Source organism: Athene noctua, chromosome 2, assembly GCF_965140245.1.
Source record: "Athene noctua chromosome 2, bAthNoc1.hap1.1, whole genome shotgun sequence".
Lineage (NCBI taxonomy): Eukaryota > Metazoa > Chordata > Aves > Strigiformes > Strigidae > Athene > Athene noctua.
The window spans coordinates 46940264-46958318 of record NC_134038.1 but is presented as its reverse complement, the minus strand read 5'-3'; the positions used below and the strand labels follow the sequence as shown (position 1 = coordinate 46958318).

General features: G+C 43.5%; 1 protein-coding gene and 1 non-coding gene across 2 annotated transcripts in view; one reads left to right on the top strand and one right to left on the bottom strand.

Annotated features, from left to right (window-relative positions):
- The first annotated feature begins 225 nt into the window (after positions 1-225).
- MAPRE2 (microtubule associated protein RP/EB family member 2) overlaps positions 226-18055 on the top strand; it is a 101639-nt gene continuing 83809 nt past the window's right edge. The window contains exon 1 of the mRNA XM_074898997.1: positions 226-247. The gene's annotated coding sequence lies outside the window, so the exon portion shown is untranslated. The remainder of the gene's footprint in view (positions 248-18055) is intronic.
- On the bottom strand, positions 6775-6848 carry TRNAN-GUU (transfer RNA asparagine (anticodon GUU)). Its single transcript has one exon. It is a non-coding gene; the product is annotated as a tRNA-Asn (tRNA).

Below are 18055 nucleotides of genomic sequence, written 5' to 3'. Positions count from 1 at the left end.
AGGCCGGCGGGCTCTTTGCTCTCACCGGGCAGGGAAGGACACTCTCGGGGCGCCGGTGCGGTGCGGTGCGGTGCGGTGCGGTGCGGTGCGGTGCGGTGCCGTGCCGTGCCGTGCCGTGCCGTGCCGTGCCCGGGGCGGTTCACGTGGCGCCTCCCGCGTGGGGCGGAGCGGGGCGGGCGGACAAAGCCGGGCTGTCAGCGGGGCGGGCGGGAGAAAGGAAAAGCGGCGGCAGCGGGGAGCGGAGCAGGTGAGGCGAGCAGCGGGGGTTGTGCCACGCTGGCACCGGGAGCGGCCGTGCCACGCGTGAGCGGCCTTGCGGGGCGGGGGGCGCCTTTGTGCGCCGCGGGGGCTGCGTCCGTCCCGTTCCCCCATGGGGCGATCCGTCCACTCGTGGGCAGCCCGGGGGTGTTGCAGCCAGCCGGGGACGGGCGGCTCCCTCATTGCCCCTGCCCGTGAGTCCGAAAGCCCTTCGGGAAGGGAGCGAAGCGGTTACCCCTCACTCTTCGTAAAAAAAGTGAAATTTTAGTGCTGTGACGGTGCTATGAAACGTCTTGACTCGAACCGAGCCCCTTATCCCCTGGCAATTAAACCAGGAGAAATCTCAGAGGTATTACGACGAGTGGCATCGCTAGAGAGTAATTAGTATTTAGGGGGCTCTGAGGGCTGAGAAGCATGTTTACGTGTTTGTTTTGTCGGCATGAAGAGTTGGGAAACCAGGAGAGTTGTTGTCTGGCTCTGCAGTGCGTTGTGTCAAAAGCCGGCAGGCGCTTACTACGGCATGAATTTTAAGTCCTTCGATATATAACCCGTTTGCACGTCGCCGCTGAGTTGCGAGCGTCCAAAACAGCTTCTGGTGACAGCTTTCCTTTTGGCGGGCTGCGTGGTGGGGAAGCTCCGTGATGAATAAATCCCCTTCCGGAGAATACACCTAAAAGCCTGATGATTCAGCATGCTGCGTTCACTGACCGAGCGTGGCAGCTCCTGCGAGGAAGGAAGCGCTACGGCCAGACACTAACGCTACGTGAAGCTCCAAGCTTCCTATGCAGTAGTGGCACCTGTGAGGTTGTGAGGAAAAAAAAAAAAACCCAAACCAAAAATCGTTACCACTAGTTTGTCATTTCAAACGGCTTCTGATAACGCAAACCTCTGTTGCTTTCTATGGTGAGTGAGTTATAGTCCTTTTTGTACTTTACTTGCTTCCCAAAGGGATATTTGCTTTTTATCTGTGGCTCCAAACTGTGTAGCAAATGAATTGAGGCTAATAATATAAGCTCGTAACTTAACATAGCAAGAAATCTAAAGCAGTAAAGGATGTGAAAACTTTTTACAAGAAATACTGTAGTAAATTTGCTGTTTTAAGAGAAGATAAACACTGAGACGGAGATGACATTTCAGAGGTGGACTAGCAGAACAGTATTTCAAACAAAGCATGGTACAGCTTAAAGGTTATTTTGTAAGATGCACTTGCTCTTTGAAAAGATGCTGTCTTTTGAAGTCAAATGAACTGTGTAAAAACTTCTACAGGAACACTGTCGTTGGTAAATCTTTTAGTCAAGCTCCAGTTGCTTCAATGAAGAGATAAGTATTTAGAAGTACCATCTCAAGGGCATGCTGAGATATTTATTATTCAACAGCTGTATGAGCAACTGTACACACACACTGTCACCTCAGGGTGCCCTGGTGACGTGCCAAATGCTCTCCAAATCCTTGGTGTACACATGCTCACTCCGTCTCTTTTCCCTGAGATACAGGTACCTCACCCCATAAGTCAGAAGATACAAAGAGCACACAATGCCTTTGTCTCACACGGGTTGTCTGCAACCACTGCTGAGATTCAATGGCTGCTTGTTAGTAAAGCCCATGCAGTGAAAATCATCCCCAGAGCAGAGAACAGGAGGGTTATGGCCCCTGAACTCACCTGCTGCTGTATCCTGTGGGCGCAGTGTTTGAGTTACGGGAGACTATCATCCTAAAAAACTCAGGATTTATGGTACTGCTGCTGCAGTAGTGAAGTTTCATACTGTCCCTAGCAGACAAAGCTGACTGAGATACTATATAATCTACTTAAATACAACCAAAGGCTTCAGAAATTAGTACCAGTCTACCAGTTGATAAATTTGACTTTTCCTAAGGGCAAGTGTGGTTTCCTCCAATCTTCCTCAAATTCAGCCTACAGAATTCATGAGCTATGTCAGCTTCATAAGGACAGAACGGTCACCTTAGTCAGAGAGGGAAGGAGTCAGGGACAGCAGCATACGGGGCGTTTAACATCGCGTGGGCTTAGTGTCTATGCGATACCTACGCCTTTTGGAGAAGTTTCAAAGACTGGAAAATATGCATATTTTTCTATGACCTCACTTTGTGAGGTGTGCCATGGCAGGTTGGTATAACTTGGCTGACTGCCCTATCAGACTGTATCAGAACACCTGGTGCGGAATATGGTTTGGTCATTTGGGGTGTCTTCTGCTTATTTAAAACTTCTGACAATTGTCCACTTAGCAGGTACCTGTTCTTTAAGGTTAAGTCTTCCTGTAGCAGGCCTCTTTCTCTGAGAGGCAACAGGGACTCTTGTGCCATCACTTTTGCTCCTCGGGCACCAGAAGCTTCCTTGTCCACAAGAGCAGCGAGGGACAGCTTGCTCAGGAGGACACAGAGTCTGTCTAAAGTGCGTTGAAAACAACCTAGGCATTGATGATGCAGGCTGCAGCTGGAATAGTTATTTCAGACCTATGATTTCGTTTGTAATGGCCTGATTTAGTTTTAGTCTGATATTCTAAATCAAAGGCCCCTCTCTGACAACAAACTCTCAAATCAGGTTTCTTTCAGCTTGTACAAGTTCAAGTGTTCTCAACTGTTTATCATTGTCTCTTCTGGCTAATTGGCATTTTTCTGAGTTATTTTTGATGGTTCCTCCAAATGTCAGTGAAATATTTTGAGGAGTTAAAAAACAAGTGACACACCCCCTCACTCACCCACCCCACACACACAGTCCCAAATGGATAATCACAAGAATTCATCCTCAGTTAATCTTTGAAAAAAAACGTGGGGGCCTTCAAAGTTACTAAAACTTTTGCTAAAACCTATCATTCAGATTTACCTTAGAACAGCTTTTACCCTGACCCTTCTTCTCTTAAGCCTTGCAACACAGAAACCTTAATACAGTCCAGTTTTTTAAAAATAGCTTAATTCCAGAAGAGGGAGAAACATTAAACTAACACAATTAGGTGAGTGGAATGCATTTTTCCCTCGGGCACCTCTGGAGAGTGATACTATATCATGTTAAAAACTGTAAGCTGTTGTCACAGAGGAGAGTTGGGCTGGGCGGGTGTTTGCATGAGACAGGGGAGGGAGAACTGCCGCTGGTGCAGAAAGTCCCTGTGGGGAGCGTGTCGGCAGCATTGCTCTGAGTCACTGGGGGCCCGAAGACCAACCGGTGCATGATGGCACACGTGTTGTTGTTGGGTGAGGCTTAAATGAGATCCCGAGACTTTCAGCACATTTATATATATATCATTTATTTATTTTAATGTGTGTATACGTATGTGTGTATCTATAAAAGTCAGTGTTTTTTGGCTTAGCTCCTTTGTGGATAGCTACAGCTGCCAATGTGAAATCCTTACAGCTTCAGTGGGGCTTGATGAAAAGGTGAGGTGATTTGGGGAAATCCACGTACGGCTCTTGCGTCCTTTTTGTGATGGGGTGGCTGTGGATCCTCCCTGTTGACAGTCTCCATGATGCCCGTCTCTAGGAGCAGTGAACTTAAACACTGTGACAGAGCGGTGGGTTCTCTGAGGGCAGCAAGAGGAACTATGGGGTAAACCCCCAGGAAACTGCAGGAAAGGTGGGTGGGAAAAGAAACTCAAGGTATATTTTTCAAGGGATTTGAAAAGCCACTTCATGGACTGTAAGGAAGAAGCAGTGACTCATCTGCATTCAGGAAAGTCAGGTGAGGGAAAAGGGTACTGGCAGCAGGACTCAAGTGAGGGGAGAGGAGAATGCAAAACCTGAACTGCAAGGAAAGGATCCCAAGAACAAGAATGCTCTAGGAAAGCTGTCAGGGCAAGCATTTATCATATTATCTAACTGGATTTCAGAATAGTTTCACATTGCATTTGTCCCCGATGAACTGAAGCGTAGCCCTGGCTGGCACACAGTCGCAGGACAGGCAGGATTAAGGCACCGGCCTGTTCTGGGAGCACTGCCCAGCGTCAGCAGCCAGCAGCAGGGCTGCCCTGCACTGTTTTCATTACAGCTGTGTCCAAAAGTGTTTTTAAAAGGCCGAAGGAAAGCAACTCTGTAACAGAGTCCTGGTAGGAAGAGCAGGGCTTCAGGAGGGGTAAGCATGCTCAAATCTGATCAGCAACTGCTGTCCTAAAGAGGGGACAATTCTCCACAGTGGCCTGGTAAAGATGCCTGATGGTGGCGAAGAAGAGGAGGAGGAGGGGGGGCAGAGAAGATGATGAAAACATGACAAATTTTGTGGGTAAAGCTTTGATAATCCTGGTTGGAGACCTCCTCAGTCCCAGAAACTTCTGCATTTTGTGCTGAAGAGTTTTGCATTCATCCAGCTTCGTTCCACTGAACCTTGAATGACCCCAGATTTCAAATTTCTCCTGTTTAAAGTTTAGGAATGGTTCTAATGCTTTACAGGAGCCTAATCTTTAACCTGGTATCTTCCGAGAATGGCTCACCATATTAATTCTCCACCTTCTAGAAAGAAGCCAGTAGTATTTCTTCAGCAAGGCAACTTCAGGTACAACGTTTACTCAAGTTTCCTCTTTTTTTCCTTAAGGGATAAAATTAGTAGGGTCCTAATACTGGATAATCTACCACAGACATAAATGACAGGCTTTCAGGTTGATCTAATTACCAATGCCAAACCACAAAAAAATAACAAGTTGCCAGAAAATACAAATCCTGCATAGATTTGACAGGTGAGAAGGGAAGAAGGATGTAACGTGCAGGTCTATCTGCTATAAGTTTCAGACACCTAAATTGTTTTAATCTAGTAAATCTGGATAGATTTGTTAAAGTTGGCAGGGAAGAATCTGTCTCTCATTTCACTGCATTGTTTGGTTGTGCAACGTCTAATGTGAAATGGCCAAATATCTTCTCAGGCTACTCCTTCCAGAGAAATTTTATTAAAATAGGCTTTGATCTGGTAACCATTTTATGTTTCAATTAATACTGGGTTGAATATGTAGTCGTAACAATCTCTTCAGACAGTTTGAATCACACTGCAAGTAAAGCATGTCAGGTTTTATCAAAGGAAAACAGTATGTTTTGTTTGGCTTTACAATATTCAGACTAAGTAGAAACGCTGTGAGTAAACTCATTCTTGAAGCTTCATTGCAATATGGCACTTGAAACTAACCTTGCATCTCGTGACTCATCTCTGCGGGGAATGCGGCATCCCTCGACGAGCTTACGATTCTGAATCCAAGAATATTTGCAAGCCAGAGGCAAAGACCCAGACTAAGAGGCAAAACTGAAGTAACAGATTAATACATCTCTTGATTTTCATTGGAGTCTTGACTTCATGTCGGACATCAGTTCAGAAGACACTGTCTGGCAGGAGTACCTGCAAATGCAAATATTGTTTGGCAGTGTTTAGGTCTTGGGGATTTAATGGCCAAATAAATACATTTCCAAACACCTGCAAATATTGTCTGCTTTGCTTTGTAAAACTGGAAATAGCTCATTGGCAGATGGCATGAGCAAATTGTTAGTATTAATAGACCTATACACACAAAAGGAGAACAGGCGACTTCTGTTTGTAATTAAGCTAAGCACGGGGGCAGCAGAGAGTTCCTGTCTTACCAGGATTACTCCTTAAACCGTAGCTACTAAACTGCACCAACAGAGTAAATACTTGCCTTGGCATTTGATGGTCCATACAGTGTCGTGTGCTTTGGGGTTTCTCTGCTGTGGTTAGTGGCCAGGGTAGGACATCCCACTCACGCAGCTCTGTTCCCCTTCAACAGGTTGGTCTGCTGTAAAGCTAAATAATTTAGTTATTACCAAACAATCAGATATTTAAAAACCTTGACATAAATAAAGTGTGCAACATATACAGACTAAGCCTTAAAGCTGTTTGGGTTTTTTTCTGACTTTTACATGTTTTACTTTGCAGCTCCTGTTCTCAGCCATTATTAATTGCAGTGACTTTTGTATAGTAAATTTGAATCTACTTCTTTCAACCCCATTAACCCTTTAACTCCCTCATGAGCTTTGATGTCAATCATGATAATGAGAAATATTTACCAAAAAAGCAGGAAATTTAGAGATAGGAGAGACTAGACATTGACGATTGGTTGTACAAGGGCATCTTCACGCCTCATTAGCAAGGCACAGGAAACTTGCTGGGAATATACATCTCTCTAGGAGAAGCCAGGGTTGCAAGGTGCAGCTGCCAACAGCCTGGGCAATATCAGAGGAAAAGTGCATTTGCTGACGTTTTGAACAGCAGCTCTAGGTTGGCTGTGTCTTGTAAGACTTTTGAAGTGCAGATTAAATAATTCCAGATGATCACCAAAAAAATTTCTGTTAAGAAAACGAAAGTCCCGGCTTTCAGCCACTTGGGGGTTGTTTTTGTGCCTGAGAAAGAGGAGGGAACCCAGCACCCAAACCCATCTTCACCACAAAATTAGCACACCAACAGCTTCATTTTTCCTTCCTCTGCCCGGGGAAGGGGGGGTGAGTAACAACCTCCTTTTCGAGGATGATATTAGGATTGAAACCCCCGTACCACGGGGCAGGAAAGGAGAAAGAAATCGTCCCTGGGTGGGCTCGAACCACCAACCTTTCGGTTAACAGCCGAACGCGCTAACCGATTGCGCCACAGAGACGGCCCGCCAACAAAATGCCCGCCTCGGCGCCCCGGCCTGCGCCCGCCAGGCCCCGCCAGGCCCCGCCGCGGCCCCGCCAGGCCCCGCCGCGGCCCCGGGGGGGGCCCGCTCTGCCGGGGAGCGCCCCTCGGCCCCTCGGGGGCCGAGGGGCGCTCCCCGGCAGAGCGGGCCCCCCGCGGGCGGAGGGGCGCTTCGCGGTAGAGGAGTCCAGCCTTACCGCGGGCGGGAGGTGCTGCGCCTCTCCAGGAGGAGCGAGGGGCTGTCAGTGCCTCGAGGGGCCTGAACGCGCTGCTTTATGACACCGAGAGCTCCTGATCCAGGCGGCTGTGAAAGAGGGAGGGCACCGTGGAATAAAACGGGGTTAAAAGTCTTTTTAAGTTTTCCGCTGAACCCGAAGCGTCAGCAGACAGGTTAATCCTGTACTTTAAATACTGATGCCTTGCTAAGTACGAGCGGGTTTAGGGAAGCTCTTAGAACCGTCCTTGCTCAGGATAGAAAACGTTTTTTGAAGGCTTGCCCTCGGTGGCAAAAAGCGAGATGATATCAGTAGCGATGGGTATGAGCGAAGCGCCTCCTCAGCAAGGACTAACCTACTAGCCCCTTGCTTGCAGCTGCGTACTCACCTCTCCTAGTTTCACCTGCTAAAATGTGATCTGGTTAACTAAACTAGCAATTTCCTCTGGTTATAACGGCAAAGTGTGATGATGGCTCTTTACAGCTGCATAATGCTGAGTTTGCCATTAGGGCAGTGATAAAGTAGTTGTGGCAGACAGTGCAGGGTGTGCCCTCGTAGTTGTAAGAGGTGTTGGTGATATTCAGAAAATAAGGCTTTATTTTCTTTTTTATTTTTTTATTTATTCCCCCCCCTCCTCCCCCCCCTCATGTGTGGTTTTTATTAGGAACGAATCACAGGCACTGAGAATTTTCTCTCTTGATTTTCTTTGCTAGCTCCTACAGATGAGACCATACTCAGTTTCACCATTTCATGTTTATAGTATTGAGGCATAGTTACTACCAGCTAAAGCAGCAGATCTTTTAAAAGTTAAAGCATCATCTCCGGTGTCTTTCCAGTCCTGTATTTCTAGACAGCATGGTTTCAAGCCCCAGCCTAGGAAGTGCATCAGTACAGAGCTGGCTGCACTGAGCACAGCACACTAGTACTAGTATCCTGATTTCCAGTCTTGCCCATCCCCTGTGACATTCCTCCTCCTTTCACCCATACCTGTGGGTTCCCCTGCTCTGTCTGGGGAAGATCAGTTCAAAAGAAGTGAGAAATCAACCAAGGATATCAGAGCTGACCTGTTCTGTCAGTCATCACTGGAGTGGATAGAGAGGAAGCCTGCCCACCTGTGGTGCACACCTGTGGTAGAGGACCTCGCAGTGGTAGGAAAGAAAATGAGTTCCTCTCTATTTCTTCTAACTGTATTTAAATAGAACTGCCTTCTTTACTCTTACGTGCTATGTTTCATTTGTGAACTTGCCAAGATGTTATCTTTTTCCCTGAATCATTGGGCTTTCTTTAAAGGATGAAATGGTTTTATTGCCCTTGGAGAACGCTACAGAATTTCTTCATGTACTGTAGAGCATGAGATTACAGACTTTCAGCCACAGAAAAGGACATGGGTATCTGTCCTTTAAATATGGATTATAAAGTAGAAGATGCTTTATCTTGCCTGCAGAGGTACAGAAGCAATGAAAAGTGAATGCTGTGGTTTATTAAGCAAAATTTTTGTTGCAATGAAGGCAGAATTTTTTCTCCATCTGATGCTCTGGGAGCTGGGGGAAGAGGAGCACAGGCAGTATTAAGCTTATATTCTAATTTTATATTAAAAGTTCCATATGGATACATACATTTTAAAGACCAGTTAGCATTTTCAGACAGAAATGGCCTGGTACTGTGCAAAGGAATGAATGTTCTTCTTGTAATACTTTTAAAGTTAAGATTTGGCCCAAATCGCTAATTCTCAAGAAAATACCTTAGCACTTCATATCAAGATGGAACAATCACTTCAGCTTAAATACAGGAAATGTTGGGCATAATAGCCATTACTTGCACAGATCTTGTTAACAAGAACATAATTTCCTAATCTCTCCCTTGAAAGCAAACTCAGATGATAGAAGCATAGTTGAGCTCCTGCCAAACACCTCAAGAACTCCGATTTCACGCCCAGGCTTCTGCAGGAGTGCCAGGATAACCAACTATTGAGTGAAAAAAAAACCTTAAGCACTATGCTTGTAGTTCCTTATACTTGTATTATTAAATAAAAAAACTACTAGCTGGAGTAGTAAAAAAACTTGAATAAGAAACAAGAATGCAGACATCTAGATGGGTTTGTGTTACACACCACGGCAATATATAACTCTGCAGGCAATATTGCCTTAGTGGCAACATCTTAGTCCATCTGCCCATCCTCTTGAATTGGACTGTAAGAAAAAAGAAAGTTGACTTTTTTTTTTTTTTTTTTTAAGATGTAGAGTAGAGAACAAAAGAAACAAAAGAACAGATTCCAGTTTTTATTGGTGGTGGTCCCTCCACAGTGAAGGCATGTGTGATTTAATGAGGCACACAAAGGGCTTTGATCTTGCATCATCTTCATGATGTAAGTGATGAAAACAGGAGCCTTCGCTGGTGGTGGAAGAGCTGTTAGACTTTCCTCAGGTTGTTACAGCAGTGCTCTTAAAAGCAAATTACTGAGCAAACTCACTCACTAAGTGTTTGTAGGCCATGTTGCAGGACCTGCAAATATTAAAGACAACTACGTTTGTAGAAAAATCTACATTTTTCCCATTAGCTTGGGAAACTATTGACTAGTTATCTACTTTAAAACAAAACAAACAAACAAAAAAACCAGAGCATGTAACGAGTTGACAAGATTATTATCTTGCTCCAGAGTTTTTATAGGCTCTCTGGGTTTCTAGATGGGATGAAGGGTGGAGCTAGCCATTTAGCCACACCCATGGTGAGGTTTATAAAAGGAAGTTGTCTAGGAGAAGCTCTTTTCTACCAGTCTGTGGCAACTGGTAGTTTTATTTAACAGGTTTTTATCTTTAAAAAAAACCTAACAAACTCCTACTATGTCAAGGCCTTATAAAGGTTCCCATAGTGGGAATGGTCCTCTGAATGAATCTTTGAAACAGCAAAGTAAGGTAAGTCATGGAGTCTGCTTTACTACTCTAGTTCATCTTTACACGTAATACTTCTGTGGCAGAGAGCTGAGTATTACTGTAATTTCAAAGGTCTGTATTTTCTCTGCCATGTATAGTTATAGTTTTCTATTCCTGTAATACTAACTCAAACAGAGAAGAAACAACCTTAAAAAACATCCACAAACTTATTAGATTTTGGAGAGGTTTCAATTTGTCATAGGGTGGTCAGGCTTTCAAGATTGATGACTTTGAGGACTTATTTGCATGACCTGTCCACAACACTAAGGTTAATGTTGTTGTTGTAATTGTGCTGCTCTTTGTAAGTCACACCAATATTAATTTCTCAAGCATACAAATAAAAGATATGCTGTGCTTTATTGCACAATTGCTGTGACTTAGTCACGACTTTTTGATACACCCAGAAATCCTGACATAATTTTTGGTTTATACTGTATCACAGTTACCTTATGTATACATACAAATAATTGCTTATAAGTTATGTTCAGCAGAGGTCTTGTGAGTTACTGTAGATGTCCCTTAATGCGATTATGTGCTATAAAGGTTTGTTTGCTATTGAATGCATGTGTTCATGTTGGTATAATTCTGTAAACAGGTCTGTATCAGTTTACAAGATGACGGGATGAAACCTTTCACAATTGTCAACTGAAATCAAATGCTTTGTATCCAAAAGTGATCACAACAATGTAGGGTGTGTAGCATGGATGTGTCAAGAATGCTGGTCAACATCGAAAATTACCTATCTCATTACACTGGTTACATAGCTCTGGGCTTATTGCTTGTGGGATGATACAACAGAATTGTAAGCAGTTGGAGAGAGGAGAATGAACCTTGAAAATACTTTTTAGGTGGATCCTTTCAGGCCTCTGCGAAAATGGAAGGAAGTCTGGACTACTTTGAAAACTTAATAAACAACCAGAGATCAGTGTCTTAATAGTGAATTTTTTCCTCCGGTTACTTTATATAACTAGATCACGGTAGTAAGATTTTTCTTGTGAGCCTTCAATTTAGAAGGAGTATAAGTCACTAATATTTTTGTTATTCATTGCACCCAAAACGTGGGAAGTATTTGAGGGTCACTAGTCTACTAGTTGTTCACCAGAGTATATTAGTATAACTACCACATGCTATGAAAATAACCAAAGTAATGGTTTCCACAAAGCTGGCAGTGTTGATGGGTTCTCTTTTTCAAGCGGTAAGCAAAATTCTGAATTAATGTAGCTGGCAAAAAGCTGACTGATGGCCTCTTGGGCAGAATGGTATGACGTAAGTTGGGAAGGCTGTCAGAGCATTTTGTGTTTGTGTGATTAGTAGACATGAGAAAATAAATGCATCTTGTGTTTGAATAGACACATTTTCCACCTTGATAATGCTGTGGTTTTCCTTTGGAGCTTTTGCTGCCAATATTAAACTTGTAGGATGCTTAACTTGAGCAGCACGGTCATTTCTGCTTTTTGACATGTGTTTTTACTGATATGTAACAAACTATGGCTGTGCTGGACTGTGGTGAGAAGAGCCTTTTTTGACAGCATAGCCATCTCCTGCAAGGGAGTCCCCTTGGCTTTATCTGCTGCCATTCTTCCGGGAGGTTGACGTGCTGTAGTTAGATTGTTCATAGGTATTTTTAAGCACATTGCATTTATTCTGAGTACCTGATGTAGACCAAATAGTTAAAAAATATTTGCTGTTATATTTTGTTATATTAGTTCAGTAAATAGGAGAGATGAAGGAAGAGGAAAATACTGTCACTACTGTCAGAGAATCTTAGATATCTCTGCTCTTGGATACTTTTGGATGGGTTTTCTGAATCAGGGAGAAAGTTTGAGCTTTCTCAAGTGGGTAATGTAGAGTGAGTTACTTTTTGACATTGCTGCATAGCTTAACATGTGTTTGTAAATTTGATCACTCCTCTAAGCCAGGGATTAAAGTGTCTTAAGTAATTTTGTGACTTCAAAAGCAATATTTAGGGAGTAAAATACTTATCCAGCGTAATTCTCACACTAACCTGCTGTTCTACACAAGTGAGTCAAGGGACACCAACTATGGCTGGTTACTTAGTATACTGTCCTATGGCTGGTTACTTATTATATTTGAAAAGTTTAGATAAATCCTCAAAAGGCTACTTTTGAGTAGCCAAACTACAAGCCTTAGGGTCCCACCTTCCTCTCCTGGTTTGATTTTTGGAGCCATGTATGTAGTAAAGACAGAAAGCCCATAGAGGTGGCTTCTTGGCGGCAAGCTCAGTAAAAAAGAGGCAGATGGCCAGTGACAATTTCTTAGTAATTTATGTCTTTGAGGTGAAATATGAAGACTGACACTGACAGCTGGATTACTCTGATGTGGTATTCTGTTAGTCCCTTCACATTTCAATACTTCCACTCTCAGAAGATTCAAGCACAAAACTTGAGCATGTTTGGGTGGATGCTAAAATTAAATCTTCCTCTGGAGTCTCCCTCCGTAATTCAATCATGGCAACGCAAGTGTGTTCAGAGCTGAGCTGGGTGAAGGCTGTGGGGCGGCTTGCAGGTTCAGCTGGGGTGGGTGCAGGGATGGTCGTGGTGAAGGGGCTGATGTGGGTGGCCTGAAAGCGTCCAAGGGAAGGAGGTAGGTTCCCAGGAAGGTGGAGTAGAAGGAGAGAGGTCCCTTCACAATGGCAGCTTCTGAGTCTTGGCCTAGCCTTTAAACCTTGCTGGCCCTGCACAGTCTTCAGTGTCTCTGTTTCCCATCATCTCTTCCACTACCACCAAGAAAGTGAGTTTTATGACTCCTGGATGAGGACAGAAATGCATTTTTCTATGCATTCCTGGGTCAGCCAGAGTCAGTTTTACCTGCACCACTGAGAAGATCCAAGCTGATGCTGCTTAGCTGGGTGCCTTACTGCTTTACGAATCATCACACCACTATGGATTCTCCTGTTCAGCTGTTGTTCATTTAGGCTGTGGAATCCTGAAATCAGAAGGGTTTTATAGATCCTAAAGTCACTGCTGTTTCTTTAACGTGACTGGATTTCCTTAAATAATATTTTTTTTCTCAGGGCAGTGCTGTCAGAGGCAAGAGTCAGATGGCTTTTGCTGCCCTAGTTTAGTTCAAGTCAAACCAAGCTTCTGAGTTTCAACAATAAGTCTTGTAGACGATGTTTTTCAGTTTTTGCCCACCTGACAATCATGCATATATAGGCAACAATTTCCATCATAAGGAAGAAGCCTGAAGTTCATCATCTTTGTGCAAGCTGGAAGGGAAGTTACAAAGGATGCAGTATACAATGAAAACTCTCCATAGATAACTGAGATCTAAATAACAAACTGAGAAAGAAATATAACTGCCAGTCAGATGTCACTTGGCTTGAGACAACATCTGTGAGGTGTGTTTGCAAGACGCATGAAGGCCGTATCAGGTAAAGGATGTGATTAGCATCCTGCATATGACATTAGGATGATGGATCATCTCTGCTGCAGCAGTAATCCTTCACTGGGATGCGGGGACTACAGACAACATGTGATCATGTTAGAAAACCAGATAAAGAAATCCTACGATGGGCTTGTCAAATGACAGGGAACTTATTATGTAGCTGTGGAACGGACCAACAAGAAACGTTTGTGTGACCGATGGCAGTGATATCTCTTGTCTTCCTTTGAAAGGAACGCGTAGCTACTGGTACAGTTCTGTCCATTAAAACAATGTGTCACAGAGGAGTTGATGTTGCTCTGTTAAAGCATTTACTGTGTGCTACTGCAGGAAATTTGAAGTGCTGCCCTCCACTCTTTGACCATGAAGATCTTATTCCAGGTTTTATTGAATTCAGTGATACACAATAAGACATAAATAAAATGTGTATGTTATGCAGTAGCCTAAATGCATCCACTTAAATCCACTAAGAATGGTGGTACAGGGTATAAGGCCTCAGAGTTATTTCCTGTATATGTCCCGCTGTGCAGGTGTTTATCTATGGATTTTTTTCATGGTGATCTCTTTACACTTGGTAACTCACTTCTAAAACTCAAAACTGCAGGAAAAGTTTTGCTCAGAATGACATCTGAGGTAAAACTGAATGGTATTTCTGCCTTCCTCATACCCCTAAGCATACAGACTGGTCCTGGAAGGTGCTGGTGAGCCCACTCAGAAGCTACTGATGGGAGCTGGGTATCAGCCCATGTGCTTGCAGAGTGCCGCAGCAGGGCCTGGAGCTGGCCTGAGCTTTATAGGGGAACCACCCACTGTTTTCTATTACATGAGCATAAATGAAGTGTTAAAGGCTTCCAGCCCACAAAGCTGATTTTATTAGAACATAAAAATACATGTTAGAAGGAAAAGCACTTACCAACAGGAGGGATCTGGAAGGTGAGATTAAAGCTCTTTTATAATATATACCTTCCATGCCCGATGTATACTGTACAGTAGGGTCCTTCCCTCCTATCTTTTCTAGTTCACTGATTTTTTTGGCTTCTAAAGTAGAAGAAATTCTGCACTGTCCCCAGGAGACTTTATTTTAATGTCTTGTTGGGCTTGCCTTTTGGTTCGAGTCCTTGGCACAAGCCCAGTACTTTGCTTGGGCATCTCCTGTTCTTCACTTGTGCATCGTGTTGACCACAGAGGGGTTTCATTCCCAGCTCACCTCATGGTGTGCAACCACAGCTAAGCCCCACAACAATCAAATAAATAGCTCTCTGCATGTGTATACACATAAAAAACCTCTGAGTTGGATTCTCTCACCGCACTACTGGATGCCTTTCCATTGGTATCAAGCAGAGACAGGCTCACCTCTTCTGGGATGTGGACTGCCAAAACATGTGGCTTTATTCCAAATTAACAAATCAACTGTAAAAGAAGCAGCAACTTGTGTTCCTGAATTTCTTGAGTTCGTAGTGACAGAAAATCATTACGCTGGTTTGCACGTCCTGTTTTCCTGCATGGAATAGTAGGGGAAAGAACACAGCACTTCAAACAAGAAAAAGTTGTAAGCATCTCTACTGACTAAGGAAAGCAGGAGTATTTCTGGGATTAAAAACAGTACACTTTCCAGTGTAACATCATGTCACTTGGTTAAAGTTGAGACAGATATATTATCTCAATCATTTTCATATTCTGGAAATCAGCGTCAGTTTGTCCTCGAAAAGGAGTAGGAAAGCTGAACCCTGACAGTCTTCTCTGGGATACAATAGTTTCTCAAAACCAACAAGTTATACTAAGGGAGAACAGAATAACACTGAAGTAAAATTATGTGCTCATGCTTTCAACAGGCAAAAGGCATTTAGTTTGATAAGGTGCCAAACAGTGTCATTTGAGAGCATTGCAAAGACTTCCAGCTGTCTTGCGTATGCTAACTAAATATCTGGGTGAATTAGAATTTGTCCTTGTGAATATTTCACCAGGAGTGACCTTGCCTGATCTGTTAAATTCAAGCTCAAGTGCAGCTTGTTGCACTCTCCTGATAATATTTTTGACCAAGACTGTATTTCTCTGAGCATCCTACCCAATGCTGAAGTGAAGAACTGTGTTTGTAGAAGCATAGCAGGGCTCTCCTCCCAGCTGCTTCCCAGCTTGCTGTGGGAGATGCTGCCCTTCTCTGTTGACTCATGTGGAAGGTGTGGCATGTTTTGACCAGGATTCGAAGGGCGTAAGAGTCGCAGCAGAGTGCAGCAAAGTCTGAGACAGGCCCTGCAGGGAAATCAATCTTATGGGAAAGCGTAGGTTGAATCTTGCATTTTTGCTACGTGAGTTAACAAGCAAGCTGACTACCAAAAAGGGAGAAAAATTGGAGTTACACCACAAGCATACATAAACTGCTCATTGGCTTGTGAGAGAGACCTGCTTCCAGTTGATGCTGGATGCTTCAGCTGCGGACGCTATCCAGCTGCTCATTTGTTCCACAAGTTACTACCTTGATTCACCCTGGGCATGTTCAGTTCAGTAATATCTTGTTACAGGGACTTCCAATAGCTGACTAATCTTGCTGAAAAGAGAAAGGCTTTGTTAAATGAGTACATGGGAAATAAGGATTTCATTTGCAGAAGTTTTATTTAGAGCCCCAAAGTGCATGCACACCTTTTGCACAAGTATTTTATATCTAGCACTGTTCATTAAATCAGTTGTGCATGAAAATACTTGACAGTTGCTGTCTTGGGAGCCCTAGATGCAGAGTGAGTTTATGCAAGACAGGAGATGTGCCAAGCACTCTTTCAGGCTCAGCCGAAGGACACTCAGGTCACTCCTGAGAAGAACAGCTAGTAGGAACATGCTGCTACAGAAAGTGCCGCAGTTTGAAGAATGCTTCTCTATCAACGTTAACAGGGGCTAGGTTCTCTAGGACAGATTTCACGTGCCTGAGAAGAAACAGTAAGACATCTGCACAGTATTTGCTGTGCTGGCAGAGGGAAACAAAATAAATCCCAAACACCAAAACCGCCAGCGTTTTGCTTCCCAATCTAAGCTAAAAGGCTTTGTCTTCTAGATGTGAAAAATTGTCTGGTGTAGAAGTTCGGTCTGTAAGGGAAATAGTGTGCATGTAAATGGCAAATCAATCCAAAGTATTTGTTTCTCCAATTAAGTGGTGACTTTTTTTGCTTAGTTTGGACAGCAAACAGAAAACATGGTAAGTGTCTGGGAAAGGCAGTGAGAGAAGTATCTACACTTAAATTGTGCGTAGTACTAAAATTAGTTTAGTGCTCTTCCAAATCAGTACTTACAGGCAGTGTCCTGAAGGAAAATCTTTCCAGAGCAGAATGTTGTGGAAGTTTAAATTCAATCTGATACTATAGAGTAATTTAGAAACTTCCTAATTAGCTTTTTTCTAATGAGCAGAAATGATGCATGTGCCTTCAAGTTAGTGGACTGGTCCACTGTGTTCTGTGGCTCTTGTCTGCAGAACAGTGTAAAGAAACAGTAGTTCCTGTGGCCTTTGCACTGCAGCCTCTTGGAGGAAATACTGCAGCTCAGAAATGCAGCCCAGAAACTTCTGATTTGATAGACTTCAAATGCAAACTATCCTTTCAGAACAAAGCAACATTAACTTGAGGGGTTAAAGTTTGACAGCCAACCTTTTGAACCCCCTCCCATATGACTTGCTTTAATTGCATAGTATGGAGTACCTAAATGAGATAACAAGCTGTTGCTCTTATCTCACAGACTGGAATGTTTTCCTTCAACTTGAAGTTCACAAGCTGTGATCAGGTGGCAATGTTATTGTAACTGAAGGAGTAAAAGGTATTCTTGCAGCTTTCAAACACAGTCCTGCTCTGAAGAACCCCTGAATGACACTCTTCGTTTCCCTTAATATAGAGACCCATTTCTAGTTTCCAGCTCTATAAACACTCAAGATGCAAAAAGCTCAGTTGGCTTCGTGCTCCCTTTGTCAAATATATAGGTTTTGCAATTTTAGCTCTGATTACTTGTGTGGGGTCATTACCACAATGCAAGTGTCCTCAAGCTTCAGTGCATTTTCGCTTTTCCATATTGCAGGCAGGATGCAAGTTTGCCCCCAGTTTCTGATCAACCTTTTACAAGTGTCCAGGCTTCTGGTCCTTACTGAGAATATAGGTAGCTATTATATTTGTCAACAAAGTTCTGCTACTCTTAGAAACCAGAGCTACTGCCACCTAGGTAGGGTAAGCAAATCAGCACTCAGTTTTGTGAATAAATAAATGGTCATAAACATGAATAAATACCAAATAGCATTTCTCTGCCTGTTCCCCCAAGGGATCCAGTCCTATCAACATACTCAGATTGTGTTACCTGTGCCAAACACAGCAATTGCTGACTGCTTTCAGTCAAGACACGTGTAGAAGTGTGTGAAGTGATGGTGTACCATTCCTCCACCTTGTAGATGAGGGTGCTTGAAGGAGTGAGTCAAAACATGAGACACTAAAAAAGATCTGCCCCTCAGCAGCAGCTTGGAGAAGTCCTAAAACATGCTCCTTCAGAGTTTCATGACCACCTGGCTGTGGTTATATCACTGGGACCACCTGAGCACTTTTCTCCACTGATTAATGTAAAAGTTTAACACAGAGCTTTCAGCAGAGATTGGCACCCAGGGATGCTTACTGCAC